Below are 20,190 nucleotides of genomic sequence, written 5' to 3'. Positions count from 1 at the left end.
CAGGACAGCTCCCTGCAGACTGACCAAAACGCTGCAAAAATGCATAATTGAATTACGCAGAAAAGCAAAGGGTCTGGCAGGCTGAGAGGAAGGCAGGCCAGTGGGGGCATGGGACTTCCTCTGGGCAGCCAGCCTGGTATTGGACAGCAACCACATACCTGGCCTCGCCTCTGCCCTCCCTGTGGAGTACAAGGAACGCTGGAAGGAGCTGCTTGTGACTAGTGCAGCTGTGGAAACCAGGATTTTCTGGTCCCCAAGAGTGCTGCAGCCCATTGACTGTGATGAGACAAGGCAGGATTCAGTGTCCTTCCCTCCCAGAACAGGAAAGACAACCCTGTGTCCCATCCTAACTGGAACCCCCACAAGGTCCCTCCTTTCTAAGGTGCCCCTCCCAACTTCTCCATCACTAACAATGGCACCAATCTCCTGTTTCAAAGAGAAGCAGTTCCAAAATGCTTCCTGGAAATGTTGCATTGGCTTTCTGTAGGAAGCAGTCCTCTTGCAGCTCTGCTGTTGGAAGTGTTGCTCTTAGTTACTCAAGAGGTGGAGATAGGAGGATTGTGGTTCAAGGCCAGCCTGAGCAAAAATCCCTATCTCAAAAACCAAGCTGGGCATGAGGACTTACACATGCAATCCCAGCTATGCAGGAGATGGAGATAGAAGGATCGAAAAGGATGAGAGTCTATCTGTAAAATAAACTAAAACCAAAAAGGACCTGGTGACGTGGATCAAGTGGTAGAGTGCCTGCCTAGCAAGAGTGAGGCCCTGCCATCAAAAGCTAGTACCACCACCAAAACAAAAAAAAGTCATTCTCCTGAGCCCTGTCTCCCACGGAAACCTGTTTCTCTGAGACACAGCAAGGTTTTTCTGCATGTTGCTTTCCAGGGTCTGGGAAAGTGCAGCACGCACAGGGGTATCCAAAAGACCCCAGTAAAGAACAGTGCTGACCTGACCCACAGAGGGACCAAGGGGCCACTTCCTTCCTTGCATCAAAACAGTCTCTGTGGGGGCTGGCGGAGTGGCTCAAATGGTAGAGTGCTGGGTGAATCTTAGGGGCTGGGGACGTACTTCAGCAGAAGAGTGCCCTGAGTTTGGTCCCCAGAACTACACACACATGCACAAAAAAAATACACACCCACACACACACACACACACTCCAATTAAGCTAAAAAGCCAAACTAAGACTCTCAGACCAAGGAAGTTCATTCAAGATGGCTATAGCCAGCAGCCTCACAAGCTGGGACAGGCCTGTCACCTGTGTCATTCCACAGGGTGATTTGTAGCCATGAGGTGGCAAAAGTCAAGCTGAGAGCAGCAGGTGTGGCAGCTGACCCCACACGGACTCTCTAACATTGGGTATCCATCAGACCTGTTCAGATCCAGAACACTGGACCACAGGCAGGGCTGACATAGGGAGAAGAGGGCTTGGTGACACTGAAGGCCAAATGGTACGTTTGATTTAGTATATCATGTTATCATGAACTTTTAAATTCAAATAAATTACCCATTATTACACACACACACACACACACACACACACACACACACACATATACACTGTGTACAGGGAAGTGAGCCAAATCTACACATGGCTGAGTAAGCTAATTTAAGTGACCTTCAGGTGTCCAACAGTAACAAAAACAAAAATTCTGGTCCTAAGTGGACCAGAGTCTGGAGTTCAGACAAAGGGACAATAATAAATGATGGGTGAAGGAGGGGGGAATGTGGCTGAGGACATTCCTGAAGGGGCTGAGAAGGCAAACCACCAGGGACCTGGAGGGAAAGGGAGAGAGAAAGGCTGCACTTCCAGGCTTTCTCCTTTTACCTGTACTCCATCAGCCCTCTCCCCATTGGATGGAGCCCCCACATTTAGGGCGGAACTTTGCCCTCAGTTGCTGTCCCATCTGCCAATCATCTCTGGAACCACCCTCACAGACACAGCCAGCAGAGTCCTTTTCTTGATCTCAGCATCTAAATCCAATCTATTTGACCATCAAGGTCAAATACTGGATGGGTGGTGATGAAAAGGGCTACAGATAAAACTACAAGCAGGCACGGGCAATGGAGCACAGTTTACGGTGTGTTGGTTAGGCCTCCAGGAGGATGGAGACTTTTGAGCAAGCCCTGGAAGAAAACCTGGATATGGAGGAAGACCATTAAGGGAAGAATGTTTGAAGGCACATATTTTTGTCTGCATTTTTTTGTTGGTAAATCCCAGGGTTTAAAACAACTCATAGTAGATAACAGGCCCCCAATAAAATATTTATTGACTGGTTCAAGGCATTCCTTAAGGAATGGGATAGACCTGTGTATCATCATAGTTCATGAAACCTCAGTAGTTTTTTAAATTGTTTTTAAAAAGCATGAGCCAGCCCCAGTGGTACACACCAGAGTCCCAGCAACTTGGGAGGCAGAGCCAAGAGGTTCACTTGAGCCCAGGAGTTTAAGATCAACCTAGGCAACTTAGTGAATCCCCATTTCAAAAAAAAAAATGCATGTAGGGAAACAGTAAGTCAGACCACTGGTGGCTCATACCTGTAATCCTGTCTACTCAGGAGGCAGAGATCAGCAGAATCGAGGTTTGAAGGCAGCCCAGGCAAATAGTTTTTGAGACCCTACCTCAAAAAAAAAAACAACACAAAGAAGGGCCGGAGGAGTGGTTCAAGTGGTAGAGTGTCTGCCTAGCAAGCATGAGGCCCTGAGTTCTAATCCCAGTACTGTCAAAAACAACAACAACAAAAAACAGTATGTGTGGTATGATTTTCTTATCTGTATGAAATGAAAATCTTTGTCATCTCCAAGCAACCCAGGCCTAAAGCCTGAGGGTGGAGTGGAGCAAGAGAGATATTACATGAGCGGGGTGTCAGACCTGACCCAGCAGGGAAGGAGAGGGCCACAGGGAACGGGGCCTGGCATGGGTTGTCTGAGCCCAAGCAAGACAAGGAGGCATCCACATACGAGGACACAGAGCCAGAAAAAAGAGATTGCTCACAAATGTTTCTTTCTGGAGAAGCAGTGGAATGGATGGGAGGAGAGACAGAGGGAGACACTTTCACTTTTACTCTGCTTGGGGTTTACAGTGTGTAAGATTCCCTGGGTAGTGTTTAATAATAAGATACTTGTGAAAAAAAACCAGTAAGTTTTCCAGAGACCATTTGTGGGAGGCAATAGAAGGGCTAGAAAATGCTCAGGGAGGAACACACCTTCATACTTCAACCTCACTGCTGTTCTCCACTGGCCCAGAGAGGGTCATTCCTGTGTTATGAGCCTCCCCACTGTGAGCCACTCCAACACACGAGGTCTGACCAGGAAACTGACTTGCTTTGCTTGGAAAGTTGGACCCCAACATGTACTTCTGAAAATGAACTATTGCCTCCATGTAGCCATCCTGGACAACTGTACCCCCCAGACACTATCTAACTGAAGAAGGGACCCCGTTTCCAGTGCTGAGAGTGCTAACAGAAGTGACAGACAATAAACACACTGATGTCAAAAAGTACTGATGGCCATGGGTGCTGCTGATGACACTGTGAGAGTAGAGAAAGTGTGTGAAGGGCTCCGTGTCACACTCATTATCAGAGAGACTTGTCTAGGAGGTGACAGTTGAGCTAAGACCATAAGGAAGTGAATGGAGGGCCAGGGGGAAGCTTGGAGAGAGAGCTCAGAATAAGCAACAGGGAGGCCTAAGGCAAGAGCAAGCTGGCTGCTGATTTTATAACCTCAGAAAGGTGTCTCAAATACCCAAAATTAAGAAGGGTTGAGGAGGAAGAGAGGCGGGACTAGATCCCCTGAGGCTTTCAGTCCTAGCAGCAAGTGTGGGTCTCAAACTAACAGTCAAGATAAGCCACCAGAAGCTCCAGACAGAGGAGCAATGAGGCTTGATTGCTATTTAGAGTCCTCTAGCCACTCTGCAGAGAGCATAAGAGCAATGCAGAAAACCAGTAAAGAGGAAACTGTGTTAAGAATCAAAACCACCCAAAAAAAAGGAGAAATTGCCATTGATGAAGAAATTTTTAAAAATTTACAGAGTTCTAAAAGAAGAGGCACCAAGTGTTTAGGTAGTGGTGGCCTCTTTCTCACCTGTGTACTGGGCAATGCAGCCTCCCACCCCTCCCACTGGGCTTCACTGCTTTTAACAGGAGCCTCTTCAGGAAAGCTGTCATCCCCCAATGGGCTGGTGCTGAGAGCTTCAGCCAGATGGGGCAACGAAACGCACCCACCATCACCACTACCACCTCTCCGAGGAGGCTGGGTGGAGTTGGTAGGTGACAGACAAGCCTTGAACCAAGGCAAGAGTGGATATAGCTCTCATCTTCCTGGCACACACTCTTCCAGAACTTTCACTTGTGTTCTTGTCTGTTCTGGTCTCCCAATATTCAAGGAGTCAACTGCAGCCAGTGTGGGATGTGGGGAAACTGAGGCTCCAGGTTTAGGCTTGGGATCCATCTCTTTTTTCCTTTTCCTCACAGTGCTTTTACTTGGACTCACTGCTCCCCAGTCATCACAATAACAGGATCCACTGGGCCAGGATGAGTGCAAGTCTAGAAAATGAGTCAAGAGTCTCCTCAGCTGGCTTTAAGGATAAGTCTCCAGACAGTCCTAACCTGAGACGTAAATAAAAAGAGGTTTCCCCGATCAGTTCCAACTCCCCAGGAAATACCCCGTGGCCTGATGTGAAAGCCATAGCCATAGTAAGGACTCTGTCCTCTCATGTGTCCCCCAACCTAGGTAGAGCATTCAGGGGTCAAGCACTGGAGGACACTTATCTACCCTCCTTTAATTCTCTCTCTTAGCCACAAAAACCCAAGGCTGGTAGCAAACCATACAGTCAAAGCCACTGTAAGGATGAATTCAGATCTCACCGGTCCTAAGAGGACTCCTCTCTGCCCAAAGCTCAGCTCCACATTTCAAATAAAGACTGTTAATTACACATTATACCAATTATATCCAAATGCGTTATGAAACAGAATCTTTGCTAAGCAATCTTACAGTTTTTATTCTTTTCTTCTATCATTTTTAATAATTACACTCTGGTTTTTATGGCATTAAGATGCAATTAAGAAAAAAAATCCTTTCTATTTTAAATCTATTTCAATTTTTTTACATAAAGAATTCCACGACCATCCAGTAATAAGGCAGCACACGATGCAGTGTGACGGCAAAAGGAATAGCTTAGACAGAATCCACTGAGGAGGAAAATACAATCTGCTTATTTTGAAACCCTTAGCATAAGAAATTAAAAGGATAGAGAACTCCTGATCAAAGGCAAAATAGACCACATCCTAGCTCACATGCAGGGAAGAGAAGACTTTATTCTGTCTGAGGAAGAGGGTCAGAGAAATTCAATCTCATAATAGTGACTGTCAGGACTTCTAGCATCCAGCCCTCTAGGAAGTTAAAAGTTGTAATGTCTAATGTGAATTTGACCTTGTTGAACTATATTCCCTTTCAAGTACATTTGGCCCTCAGTGACCAACTGTGGATTGGAAACAGTTAGCCTTTCGGTGGCTGTGTCTCAACTGAACAGTGCTGTCTTTTTCTTCCTGTCATAATTCCCTACAGCATACAGGGTAACCATCACTTATACAGCATTCTTTTTATAGTGGATAAGAACAGATCTACAAATGAGTTAAAGAATGCCGGAGGACGCAGGTAGTGTGTAAACACTAAGGCATTTTATATAGGGAATTTGAGCATCCTCCAATTTTGGTAGCCTCAAAGGAGATCGTAAAACCAACCCCCTGGGGATACCTAAGGACAACTGTATAAGAAATGATGCCATCTAACACATACAAAAATGAACAAGGAAAATTAAATTATTTTTAAGTCACAGATTTCACGCTCACACACATTAAGACTGAATGGTACTTCAGTGTGTGGCGGGCTGGAGGAGTGGCTCAACTGGTAGAATATCTACCTCATAAGCATCAGGCCTTGAGTTCAAATTCCAGCACCAAAAAAAAATAAAAGCAAACAAAACATATCCGGAATCTGTGTGCTTTATCACCAGTATCCCATCACTGTCTGCTCCTCATTGGCCTCCCTGATTTTGTCCTTGACTCCCACCAAAGAATATCATCATCTAAAAAAGAAGTAAGATCAAGTCCACCAGAGGCTCTCAAGGTCCATACAATGGTCTGCAAGCCCCACACGTGCTAGGTTCCAACACACTCCCCTAATGTCACCCTCCCTGTCACCCTGACCCTCCCCTGCTCAATCAGGTTGTAACAGCCACATGGCCCCGGTTGATCCTCAGCAATGCCTGTACCCCTGAAACTCAGGCCCTCTGCACTTCTCCCTCTCTGGCATGCTCCTCCCCCACAAGCCACCAGCTCACTCCATAGCCTCCTTCAGCCTTTGCTCCAATGGCACCTTGGAGAAGTCCTCTATGAAATCACCCTATTACAATCCCAACCCTACCCTCAACCCCATCTGGAAACCCTCTATTGCCCAGGAGGGGCACAACACAGCAGGCATGAATCACCATCTGATGTACCAAACATTTTATATGTCTTTTTTTCGGCGTGGGGGGGGGCAGGGGGCGGGGATGGGACATAGAGTGAAAGGGTTTTACTGTGTATCTCAGACTGGCCTTAAGAAACATCTCTTAAGTAGAATTTTTTTGTGGTACTGGGATTTGAACTCAGGGTCTGCACCTTCAGCCATTCTGCCAGCCCTTTTCTTTGTGTGAAGGGTTTTTTCAAGATAGGGTCTCGCAACTGTTTACCGGGGCTGGCTTCAAAACTCAAACCTCCTGATCTCTGCCTCCTGCGTAGCTAGGATTACAGACGTGAGCCACCACCACCTGGCCAAGACATATTTTTAAAAGAGCCATCTTTTGTTACTAAGTTTCTACCAAATCACCACCCCAATATCAAATATGTTTAAAAAAAAAATCAAAGGTGTCTCAGTCCTTGGGAGGCTGAGGCAGGAGATCATGAATTCATGGCAAGGCCAGCCTGGGCTGCACAGTGACACCTGTGCCTCCCCAACCCCCAAAAAACTTCAAAGGGTTTATGCTATTTTAATTTTTTTTAACTCATTAATCACCTTTGAAAGATGATATGGTTCCAACTCATTTTCTAGTAAATAAAAGAATCAATTATTCTGCCTTTATATACAAACTATACTTTAAATTAATCCAAAAAACAACAACAAAAATAAGTTAAAGCCCAGATTGGTAGTGCACACCTACCTTCCCAGCACTTGGCAGGCTAGGGCAAGAAGATCCTGAGTTCAAGGCCAGCCCTGGCTACATAGTGAGACCCTGTCTAAAGAAACAACAACAATAACAAAATTAAAGTGAGACAGACACCTGTAATCCCAGCTACTCAGAAGGTGGAGATGAGGTGAGGGTAATCTCAGTTCAAGGCCAGTTTGGGCAAAAAATTAGTGAGACCCCATCTCAATCAATAAAGCTGGGTATGGTGTTACACGCCTGTCATCCACCTACTTAGGAGGCATAAATAGGAGGATCGAGGTCAGGCTGGTATGCGCAAACACATGAGAGCCTATTTGAAAAACACCTAAAGCCAACAGGGCTGGGAACATGGCTCGAGTGACAGAAAGTGCCTGGCACTGAGTTCAAATCCCAGTAACCCCCACCCAAAAAAAAGTTTAAATTCTTTCTAGAAATGTCAGCAATAGAATGTCACCGTTTTGTAATCTTCAAGGGAAGACTGGCTCTAGACACCCACAGTGGAACATCGGTGGCTTTACATCCATGAGAACTGAGGTCCTGGTAAGGACAACTAGACTGATACCCATTAATGTGGACATTTCAAAACACACAGAACATGCCACCTGATGGAAGTTACACCACGGTCTGAAATATTCTTGCCCCCCAAATTAATCATTCATTCGTTTTTTTTAAATTCAATTTGATAAAGAGGTCTCACTATGCCGCCCAGGCTGGCTTCAAACTTCCAGGTTCAAAGTATCTCCTACCTCAACCCCTTTCTCCCCCAAGCCCCCCGCCAAGTAGCTGGAACTACAGGCATATATCTCGGTGCCTGGCTGGTGCCTCCAATGTGAACCTGAATCTGATCAAGTGTTTAGCTTATAGGAAATTTGGGGGACAATGAAACATCGTTAAAGGACAACCCAAAGTGATCCCAACAAAATCTGCATTGTGAGAAATGCCACAGGGCAGCTTCTTGGCCACATGCCCTGCAGAGGAGAACAAGAGAGAGTGGAACCAGCACATGAAATGTGACTCGAGGGACCCATCTACCCTATGTCATGCATGGCAATGTGTGCACATTGTTGTTGTTTACAGTTTTTTTAATGGGTTTCATTATGACGTTTTTATAACATGGATATAATACTTGGATCCTACAGACAGTGGAAAATCTGAGCATCTTGGGAAGAAATGAATTCTTCATTTTAGGGGCTAAAAACATTGTATTGATGCTTAACAAAAAGAACCACTGTCTTTTTAGATTCGTGGTGAAATAGTCACAAATACGTCTGCTTTCCTTCCTCAGTCCTCACTCCACTCTCCCTCAGTACAAATGACTGTGGGTGTCAGGATCTGCAGAAGCCAGGAACGATGCAACAAAAAAAGGATAAGGGACAAAAATCAACGACCACCAGGCACAGGTTTGCGGCTGTATGATATACGAATAATAAAAGAATCAATTTATTTATATACCCAGAATGCCCCTAGAAATCTCTTCCAGGATCATGAGAGAGCATATCCAAGAGCATAACTACTCACCATGTGCACATCAAGCTTCTGATAGTGCCAACATCAGGAATGTAGCCATCTACCTACAAGTTCAAGAAGAAAAGTCAGCTTTCACAGAGTGTGTGCATTTCACTCCACAGGCAAAAAAAAAAGAGCATGTCATTTACAAAACGGTATCAAGGAGGCATTTATAAAATGATATCAGAGCAAGAGCTAATAGCAGAGGAGGGAAATCCAGGACTGTGAACAGAACCCACACAGAGCCAACTCCGGAGGCCTATGCCTAATTCCGTACTACGTTGGTCCTGTCCCCAAACCTGTAGCACATGTTCCACCTGCTCCACAATGCTACTAAAGAAAGCAAGAAAAGGCCAGGCATGGTGGCAGGCACCTGTAGTCCCAGTTACTCAGAAGGCTGAAACAGAAAGATCACTTGAACCCAGGAGCTGAGGGCCAGCAAAAAAAAAGGAAAGGCAACAGCTTGATGTCATAGGTACTGCAATAAGGAGAAAGGTGTTCAACTCCAAACACAGAAAAGACAGCTAGGGTCAAGAGCCAATGAAAGGGCCAATGGTCAGAAAACTACCAAGTGGAAGCATGAAAGTTAGGGGGATTCTTGATAAACCAACTGACCAAGATCTAGACAAGAAAGGCAGCGGGTGAGTGAACCTGATCAGATATGGAAGGTGGTCAGGTCCTCTCATTAAGCTGCTTTCACAGGACTCTTGCTAGAACAATGCCAGGCTGCCAACCATGGATGAGGCCTGTTGAAAAGAGTGCTCAGAGAAGCCCCACCTGAGTGTGGTCAAGGAGAGAGTATCAGTGACATTAAGTCCAGTGGGCAAGCAGAGTTGCTGATGCCTGCGGTGGGGGCGGGGGTGTCCAAAGTCACAGAGAAGGACGAGCAGAAGCAAGGAGCAGACTGGGACTTCCCAACCCCCAACTCAGTGGTACCCAAGAGTCTTAAAATATCTACACTGTGTCACACTTTGTAGTTTTCTTGATTGTTCATCACATAAATTTCTCTGTTTTGCAAAATCAAGCCATTCTCATCTCTATACGTCAAGCTTCCGAATACTAAAGAAAAAGTACATATAAACACAATGCCATGTGAGCAATTATACAATTCCTTGAGATATTCACGCAGGTTGGATTATTCTCCAAGACCCAGTGAAGAAAGACATTCAATGTGGCCTTGCAATAATAAACTAACAGAAAAAAAATAATAAATTGAAAGCATCTTACAAAAACCAGGAAGCCTTCGATCACTGGCAGAATCACAAAACATCCTAGAACAAGCTAAGTCATTTCCCACGTGCCAAATCCCAGAGAGAGCATTTAAGGACCAAAGCTCACCTTGTGCTCTCAGATGTACCATCCACTTACTAGGCAGGAGTTATTTAAGAATCTTTGAGGGAGCCAGGTATAGTACAGCATACCTGTAATCCCAGCACTCGGGAGACTGAGGCAAGAGGATCACAGGTTTAAGGGCAGCCTGGGCTGCACAGTGAGTCTGAGGCCAGCCTACACTACATAGCAAAACCCCATCTCAAAAAACAACAAAAAATAAGAACCTAGAAGGGCAATAGGCTACATACTCTTGAGTTGCCCTTCACTGTTTCCACTGTAACCTGTGCCCTGGAGCTAATGTCCCTGGCCCTCTGGCCCCCAGGGAGGTGCAGTAAAAGTGGTGAACGTGGGAGAAGCATGGAGAAGGTAGAAGCATTGGTCTCTTGCTTCCTCTCTGCTCAGTCATTTAGGGTCTGTCCATCATAGTTAATGGCTTCCGTGGGATCACCTGCTTCCTCTGTCTTCAGTGCTAGGGGATGGGGGGACTGCCACAGTGTCCTCTCAGGTCTTCTTAACACTATACTTAACACTATACCTTCATCCAACTTTCTAGTCACTTCTTTGTGCTATGTAGTTTTCTGTCCAGGCTCGGATAGACAATGGTGGAGAGGAAGACAAAGAATCTGAACTTCAATTTCCTATACTTGCCCTCCACTGAAGGAGACAAAAGCAGAGAACCCAAGCTTTAAGGTGCCTTTCATGTATGTTTCATGGGTAAGCCTCTAAATGCAAGAATGTTAATGAAAGCCCCAAATTTCTGTACAGCATTTTGTGTGTGTGTCCATTTTTCTGAGAGGAGAAAGAATAAGGTCAAAAATTTCATTAGCTTCTTAAAAGTTGACCCAAAAATGTGAAGAGGCAGTGCTACAAAAAGCAGACAGCACAGAAACAACTGCTGTCTCCCTGGGGGAGAAATGACACACAGCAGATGGCACACACCTAGGTCAGCCCCCCGGGTGAGAACACAACTGCATCCCTCACAGAGGGGGCTGGGCCAAAGGAGGATCCAACGCCCACTGCCCACCCCGAGGAGGCAGCTGGGATGCTGTGTTCCTGCAAATCACTCACAGCTCCCTCCCATCAGTCAAGTGACATTTGAAAAGCTCATCAGCTCAGCAGGTGCTCAGATGTACAGCAACAGCAAAAGCAGTTCTGGGCCAGAGGAAAAAAAATCTCATCCTGCTCGGAAAACATCCAGGCTGCTGAGACATGGGAGGGGGTTGAGGCAGGAAAGCAAGAGGGAGAAGACATGCCAGGGACAGCAGAATAGCACAGCTGAGCACACAGGAGATGTCCAGGTGCACACAAAGAAGCCAGGAGTTATGGACAGGTGACCTCGCCCCCCGGCAGCAGTCACATGGACTCAGACACGTGGTTCAGGGCCCAGGTCTGCCCCACACCTGCTGTGTGACCCAGGACATGTGGCTCACCCTCCCTGGGCTGCAGTTTCCCCCTTGGCAATGTGATGAACACTCAGTACAAACCTCACAGGGCCATTGTAAGTCAACGAGAGACTGTGCCTTGCCCACCCCCAAAACCCAGGAAATGCCTGCCCCATTCTGTTTTGTGATCCGTATCAGACCTCATCTCTGTCCTTTACCATTGGGGTGGTCAGGTGCAAACCAACAGAAGGTGACAAGAGACTGATGAAATCAACACCAGGGCTGATGCCAAAGGGAGTGACAAGCCATCTGGGCAACGGCTCTTGAGGGAGACAGAGCCTCTAACCCACACAGGTTGGCCCCAGGACTGTGTCCCTCTGCCATGCTGCTGTCCCTTCCCCAACTGCACCAGGGTTCTTAGCAGACAGGCAGAAGGCCATTGTGATTAAAAGCTGGCTCAGGAGCCTTGGTTGATAGCTGGCTTTGCAATGGATTGATCAAATGGCCTTGGGCCAGTTATATCATCACCCTGTCGTTAGGTTCCTTGTTTACCGGTGAGCTGTAATCCTTAATCACAGCACCTATCTTTTGTGAGCATTAAATAAATTCATGCAAAATTTTTAGAAGAGTGTCTAGAGTGCAGAATAACTCAATAAATTCAGGTTGTCATTTGCACATTTCAGCTGGTTCCTAAGGGCCATTTAACCAAGGGGCCCCTGTGCTCCAAAGAGCAACCAAATACTGGCGCCACCAGCCCACAAGCCAACTGCGCATGTCCTTGATCCTGAGATGTGATGCGTATTTTAACGTTTTTAAAATTTCACTAGACATCACAGATCTTCTCATCTATTAACTGGGGATAATAACAGCACTGAACTGATGGGATGGGTAGGGATGAAGGATTAATATATGCAAAATTGGATACTCATCAGAAACTGTTTCACTCCATGACAGTAACCGATCTCACCCACTGCAACCTTCCCACTCCAGCCAAATATGGAAACTCGTCCTGGCCCCTCACTTGAACCAGGAATCACTTGACCCTGTGACCAAAGACATTGTTGTCAGGGGGGCTGCCAAGTAAATGGCCAAAGAGTGGTAAAGAGAAAGAGGCTGCAAAATTTCAGGCATTTGCTGGAATTATACCATTCTGTTAGCTTCCTAGAATTAGTAGTTTACTGAGCACTGTTCCTAACTTGCTGAGTTGTATCACATTTGATCATGGGTTTATTCAAGGATAATTTTTTTTTGATAACTTGACTCTTTGGTGGTCCCAGAAGACAGCTGGCTTCCTATCAGTCTGAAAAGGCCCCATGGAAGATAAACCTTTAGCAGAAGCACATGAGGAAATCAAACAGAAATAGAGAAAAGGTAGCAAAAAATGCATCCAGTCCATCAGAGGTCAATAAAGGAGCAAGAACTGAGGCAGTAGATGAATCAATGGCTCTCTTTGTCCATAGCAAAGTCTGAAACAAGGTCCATAAAATCATTACAGGTTGAATATCCCTTACCCAAAATGCTTGGAACCAGATGAATTTCATAGTTGAGATTTTTTTCAGATTTTGGAATGTTTGTATATCATATTGAGATAATTTGGGGGTTGGGCCCAAGTCTAAACAAGAAATTCATCTATGTTTCAAATGCACCTTATATACACAGTCTGAAAGTAATTTATGCACTATTTTAAATAATTTTCTACCTGAACAAAGTTTCATGCTATAGAATTTTTGACTTGTGACATCATCTTCATACTCAAAAAAGTTTTGGATTTTAGAGTCTTTGGGATTTTGGATTTTCAAAGTAAGGATGTTGAATGTGTATTTTCCCCTCTTGGTCATCTTAGCTGCTTCTTCACTGCACTGGGGACTTGGGGAATATTAAACAAACAGGGGTACATTCAATGAGAGGTAAAGCCCTGTTATGGTTTGGATATGAGGTGTCACCATAGGCTCATGTGTTCAAGGCTTGGTCCCCAGCTGCTGGTACTAATTTGGGAGCTTCTAGAAATTTCAGAAGGTGGGGTCTAGCTAGAGGAAGCAGGTCATTAGAGGTGTGTCACTGGAGGCTTGAACTTGCCCTGCCCCTTCCTGTCTTCCTCACTCTGCTTCCTGGCCACCATGAGGTGAGCAACTCTGTACTCACCATGATGTTTTGCCTCACTGTGGACCCAGAAAACAATGGAGTCAGCGACCATGGGCTGAAACCATGTGCCAAAATAAAATCTTCTCTCCTTCAAATTGTTTCTCTTGGGTATTTGGTCACAGTAATGAAAGAGCTTAACTGAAACAACCCTAAGAACATGGATCTTGGATCAGACCAGCTGGATCCTCTTTCCCTTAACGATTAGCCTGTGTCCTTGGGACAGTCCTCCATCCACTGTGCCTCAGTTTCCTCACCTGTAAAGGATAGCACAAGCTATAAATCAATACACATAAAGCTCTCTGGAAGCTTCTGTGCCAGACATACACCAAGCTCCCACCAACCTTTAGCCACTCCCTACTGTGCAGTATTTGCAACCCAGGAGACTAAAAACAAGGAAACCTGTGTGAGTGAAATTGTGGGTGCCTGTAGGAGTCTGTCCCAGCTTACAGCAGCCAGTGAGATGAGAAGACAACTGAAGATCAACAGTGGACTCCAAAAGCAGCCACTCCCCACCCAAGCTGGGTGTCAGTGGGTTCCTTTTCATGTTCTCTGAACTTCATCTTCCTCCCAAGCTACCTCACAAGACTGTATGAGAAATGAGAGCACGTCATGGAGGCATTACATAAATACTACTTTGGGGCATTTCTTTCTTTTCCCTGGAGCACAAGAAGGGCCACAAAAGCAAAAAACTAGATTCTTGCAACTTTCAGGAAAGTTTGTCATCCACCCAGACGAAAGGCCCTGAGCACCCTGACACCCAATGGCCAGTCATGACTAGTGTGTTTCTACCATCCAAGCCAGACATTGGCCTACCTTACTAAGGCATGCTCACATCTTCCAGTCCTAAGATGTCAGCCATTTTCCACCAAAAGGCCAGAGAGCAGGAGCCACACTCAATAAATCCCAGTAGAAAAAGGGGGGATTAAAAAAAAAAAAACCCCTAGTATTTGAAGTCCTGCTCAACACAGACTGAGTCTCACCCTAAGTTATAAGGAGTACTGGACAGCTACTTCATAAGGTGGTGTCTGAATCAGCAGGCTGTTTTAATATAAACACATAAAGAGTGTGGATAACTGTCAAACACACAGTGTGTACACCGACTGTAATACTGCCTGCTTACACAGCTGTTTCCTTCTTCAGACAAATGATAAAACATCAGCACTTCTGAATATAAATCATCTTCAATTAAGACATTTCTGCAGGAAAGCTCTTTTGCCAGGACAAACGAAATATTTGCCACTGTTCTCCAACTTGGATCTTTCAAGGTTGGCAGGGCGATTTATTTTTGTTGATTAAACAAAATACAAATGGAAAAGGCTTAAAAATTGATTAGCCAATTAAACTCAATGATTCTTCAACAATGAAATGTGCATTATTAGCTTGGCCAGAGTTATAAAAATGCCTCCCAGCGTACTGTGGTGTTGAGGATTTACACCATTGATATTTGTGCTGACAGAAAGATTAAATAAGGACTGGATTATGCAAAATTCTTCGCTTTGGCTGGAACGGAAGGAAGAGAAATGATTAAGGGTTTGGACCATTTCAGGAAGCGTGCGGGCACAGTCTGCCTTGCATGAGTAATTCATGAAAGAATGACTTGGGTTGAGTGAGGGAGCTGTTGTCACTCGTTTTGTATGGCTTGTTCTTTAGTGAATTGCAGATTCACTAATAGGGGCCAATTTGTCCAGATGACAACAATCATAAATACACAGATTCTTTATTTTCTCTTTTCACTTTCCAAGGGATGAGTGTCCAGACAGGCAGCCAAACCAAATGATGGGCATCAGATACTTGTGCTAGCTGGATCGATGCACAGAAGGGCACCATAATCTTGTTTCAGTCCAAAGTCAAGTTTTTCTTTAATTGACGCCACAACTGCAATAATCCACTTATGATAGCCATGAACGTGGGGGCAGCAGGATGCTGGTGCTTTCTGATGGTCAGAGCACGAATGCTATGCATTTTCAAACTTGATTGTACATAATTGTTAATCACTGACCCATCTCCAACCCTCCTGGGCTGGAACATGTTGCTAGGCAACCAATTTTGCTCTACATACTTTCTGGAAGCTAGTGAGGCAACAAGCATCAACTAAGTAAACACTAACCATTAGAGACAGGTCCAAATAAACAACGGACGCCCAGCTCCTTCAAGCACATTTACCTCATGTCCTAATGCAGACCCGGATTTCCTAGGCCTTCGAACGGAGCAAATAAGCTAAGGTTGAAGGGATGGAATTGCCCTTTTGGTAGCTCCAGTTGGCAACTGATACGGTTTTGCCTAATAACATAAAACAGGGAGGTTTCCAAAGGCTACAAAACAGAGGAATTACTTCCCTCCGCTAGCATAATCACAACTGCGCTTTGCCTCGGTAACAACTCATTCACCTGGTCCAAACATCTCCTGACTTTCTTTTTATAAGAAACAGTTGAGAGAGGCAGCTTGCTTACAAATGTCTGAATAAGAAGTCACATTTATTTTTTTCGTGTTAGACTAGTACAAACTGACCTGATGATGGATTGCTTGTACAATATCTACATATTCCTTGCCTTTTCAAATGCTCAGAGCCATAGGGAAAGGAACTAAATTTACTGCTCCTAATTTAAGATCAGGAACACCAGGGGACTTCACGAAGATGAGAATGGAACTGCCAAGTGCATAAAGAAGTTCACTTAGAGGGAAAGAGTGGGGAAGGTGGAGGGCTGGTATCGTGGAACACAATGCTATTCCTGGGAAGCAAGTGAAATCTGAGGACTCTCCATGGTCAAATCCAAGGCAGCCAAGAGCACCACAGTCATGAAGAACTAGCACACAATGGCCCTGTGCTAGTTAGTTCACACAGTGTCTTCTGAAGATTTTAGACACTCCTGGGAGTCCAGAATCATTATCAACTTACACAGTGGATACAGACAGATCATAAACCTTATTAAAAAAGAATTGGTAAAAATTATTTTTAGGAGAACTCTGAAGTTTAAGGTTAGATTTCTGGCCTTATTGCACGGGTTTGAATATCTATGCAATTACAATTTTCCAACAACCAAAAATAATTATATCTAGGATGATGAAGTAACAATTCACAAACCAGACACAAGTAAACTTGGGATTGGGAAAATGTCAAACTTGTCTGAAGAAAGCAACAGAAGTTTATTCATGCTTGGGTGAGACCTATTAAAATATAACCAGGCTTTCTGTTTAGTCTAGATTTGCTTTATTTTATACTTGTCATTAAAAAGTAAAAAATAAAAACAGTTGAACAAGAGAGAAACATAATAAAGTTAAAAGTGATTTTTTTCTTCAACACATGGCTTCTCTTATTTTCATTCCCCAAAAGTAACCACCGATTTGTTTGCTTACATTTTACAAAGCAGCATCCTAACACACATTCCAGCCACTAGCTCTTCTCACTCAGTGTTACAGCACAGAACTAGTTTTAAATGGAATCTTCTAAACCATTCAATATTCATCATCCAATTTGTCCAATTTCAAAAAAAAAAAAAAACCTTCTTACTAAGAGTCATCTCCCTCTGTGAGTTTACAAAAATTTAAAAACTGCCAAAAACATGATCAATTATTTATCTCCCCAAAAGCTCCAAGACACACTGCTAGAAGCCCAAGAAAGAGGAAAGACATTTTTCCCAGCCGGTGGGTAGATCCAAGGAAACACAGCCCAACGCAAATAGCACACCCAAGAGGCTGCCGTAAAAGGCCTACATGGAGGCCCACAGGGAGTCAGGACCATATCACAAACACACAGACACACAGACATACACACACTGAGATAAATGAAATCCAGAACTACCAAAGACTAAATAAGTATCAAGAGCCAACTGCTAAACTAGATTCCAAAGCTCACTGCTACACGCTGGGAGAAGAATGTGATTTCCACAGGGCCATTTTGAACCACCTGCGAAGGCAATTGAGGGCCTGCTGGGAACCTGTAGCTACTGAGACAGGAACAAAAGCATCACTGTGAGCTCCAAGACCAGCACAATTGTGCTGTGTGCAAGCAGACGGCCGCATTGCTCCAATTCAGGAATTACTAAGTCATATTACACCTGGTGTTTCCTCTACTTAAGGGAGGCAACCTCAGACTTGAATTCTAGAAACCATATCCTGACGTTCAACAAAGTGACGTTAACAGGGCTATGGGGTATAGCTTAGGAGCAGAGCAACTGCCTAGCATGTGCAGGTTCCATCCCCACACCACCAAAAAAGAAGAAAAGACATTTAAGAAAGTTATTTAAACTATAGTTTTCTTATCTATGAGACAACTAAAGGAACTCCGAAGTCTGTAACATAATTTACTCCTTTGATTCTGTTTAGTTGAAACTATGTGGGTGGCCAGGAATGGTGGTGCAAATCTGTAATTCCAACTACTTGGGAATCAGGGGCAGGAGAATGGAGAGTTCAAGGCCAGCCCAGGCAAAGTTAGCAAGACCCGATTTCAAAAACAAGAGGGATGAGGGGTGTGGCTCTAGTGGTAAAGCACTTGCCTAGCATGTCTGGGGCTCTAGGTTTAATCCTCAGTGGAGTTGGTTGGGGGCTGGGGTGGGGTGCTTATGTGGATGGATGGATGGAATGGATGGATGGATGGATGGATGGATGGATGGATGGATGGAAGGAAGATGAAAAACAGTGGTCTGTTGGCATGGGATTATATCAGCTTGCGGTCAACTGCTTACAGTATTAGGAATCTCATAAACCAGTTAACACCGTGTTAATGCAAGATTGGCCTAAGCTTAATCTTAACATCAGTTATTATGGAAACATTTACCCCACAGAAATCACAAACACCACAAATCAGGACTTTTTATTCACCTCAGAAAATCAGTTTACTAACACACCACTGATGGAAGGGAAAAAGGAAGGAAAAGGAGGAAAGAAAGGGGATAATGGGATAGTATGCATAAGTACAAAGTCCTTCAAGGGCGTTAGCCCCTGTATCTCCGTGTTGATGCACTTAGGACTTAGGGTTGGGGATGTGGCTCAAATAGTAGAGTGCCTGCCTAGCAAGCACAAGACCTTGGGTTCAAACCCCATACTGCCAAAAAGAAGAAAAAACTATCTTCTTCATACTGATATACTTAATATTTTTCTCTGCCTGAAACACCATTCCCCAATGGGATCCTTGCCAAAGACACTGTCTCTTTTTTTTTAGGCAAACCATCCATGATGCTCACCCTCCACCTACAGAATGCCTCACCCCACATGCCCTCACAGCACACTGCAGTCACCTCCCTGCACCCTTTGGGTAATGTCCACCATACTGGGTGGCCACTGTCCTCTGAGATGGTCCATTAAATTGCCAGCTAATTCAGGACAGCAGCTATTCATTTTAGCTCTTGATGTTTAATGCCCAGCATAAAAGACGAGCACATAGTTGCCATCCGATCAATATATTTTAAATTAAAGCAATGGTTTTTAACCACAGACAGAGCAAAAACGTTTGCCAATAATAAGTTCAGCCTCAAAGAACTACGCACATTCGGTCCCACTCATCACTGGAGAGATTTTTCCAGGGCTTTAGCTCTTCAGGTCCACTTACCCCTAGATTATAGACTTCCATTAAAATCAGTTAACCTACATTTGTCACAAAACAGTGCAGTGTGTCACTGACCTACTTTGTTTCATTTCCTTGCTAGTCAATGACATCCACATGTCACTTCAAATCGCATTTTTAACTAAAGAATTAAACATATTTGTCCTGGATTTACCCAGGCGAGCTCTGCAAGCATTAGCATTCACTCCAGGTTCCAGGGCTTACTGCACTAAAGTGGCTTTGAGCAAATTTCCCCATCCTTGGCTCTTCAGCCCATTAGATGAAGACACAAGACTACGAACGGCACAGACAGGCAGCCACTGCCCTGCCCCAAGCACCCCAGCCCTGACCTGGCAGTGGCCCATATAACTTCACATAGAGCCGGAAGTAACTAATACAGGACTGTCACCACTGGAAGGAAGTGTCTTGCTATCCTCCAGCTGCCATCACAAAAGACCACAGACCAAGTGTCTTCAACAAGAGAAATCTATTTCCAAACAGTCCTGGATGCTTCAAGTACATGACCAAGGTGCTGTCAGGGCTGGTTTCTGGGAAGGCTTTTCTTCTTGGCTTGTAAGACAGCCACTTTCTCCCTCTGTCCTCATAGGGCCATTCCTCTGCACACACTCAAAGAGAGACTGGGAATGTGCTGATGCCTCTCCTTGTTGTAAACACACAGGCTCTATTGGATTGACCCTCATTTTTATGACCTCATTAAACCTCAATTATTGCCTTAAAGGTTCTATACACTTGTATTAGGGTTCTAACACATGAATGGGGAGTGAGAGAGAGGAGAAGGAGGACACGATTTGGTCCATTAATAGAAGGAAATTACTGATCCTCCCCTAATAACTACTCCTAAGGAGGAAAGGAATTTTCCTCTACACTCTAGGAGGACGTGTATGAGAGGGAAAAAATTAGACCTCTGTTAAGGAATGAAATCATGTCTTCCACAACTCATATTGAACTCTCAATCCCCAGTATAACTCACAATGTAACCTTATTTGGAAATGGGGTTGTTGCAAATATAATTAATTAAGATGAGGTCACAGTGAAGTAGGGTGGGTCCCTAATCCAACATGACCGGT

General features: G+C 44.6%; 1 protein-coding gene across 3 annotated transcripts in view; it reads right to left on the bottom strand.

Annotated features, from left to right (window-relative positions):
* The window catches only part of Tiam1 (TIAM Rac1 associated GEF 1), a 357,705-nt gene that overhangs the window by 267,867 nt on the left and 69,648 nt on the right, over positions 1 to 20,190 (bottom strand). The window contains exon 2 of one of the 3 annotated variants that reach the window (XM_074072826.1): positions 8,720 to 8,772. The exons of the other annotated variants lie outside the window; for them this stretch is intronic. The gene's annotated coding sequence lies outside the window, so the exon portion shown is untranslated. The remainder of the gene's footprint in view (positions 1 to 8,719; positions 8,773 to 20,190) is intronic. 3 annotated transcript variants of the gene reach the window in all.

Source organism: Castor canadensis, chromosome 5 (assembly GCF_047511655.1).
Source record: "Castor canadensis chromosome 5, mCasCan1.hap1v2, whole genome shotgun sequence".
In the NCBI taxonomy this organism is placed as follows: domain Eukaryota; kingdom Metazoa; phylum Chordata; class Mammalia; order Rodentia; family Castoridae; genus Castor; species Castor canadensis.
Note: the sequence above shows the minus strand (reverse complement) of the source record. Positions and strands in the feature narration are given on the sequence as shown.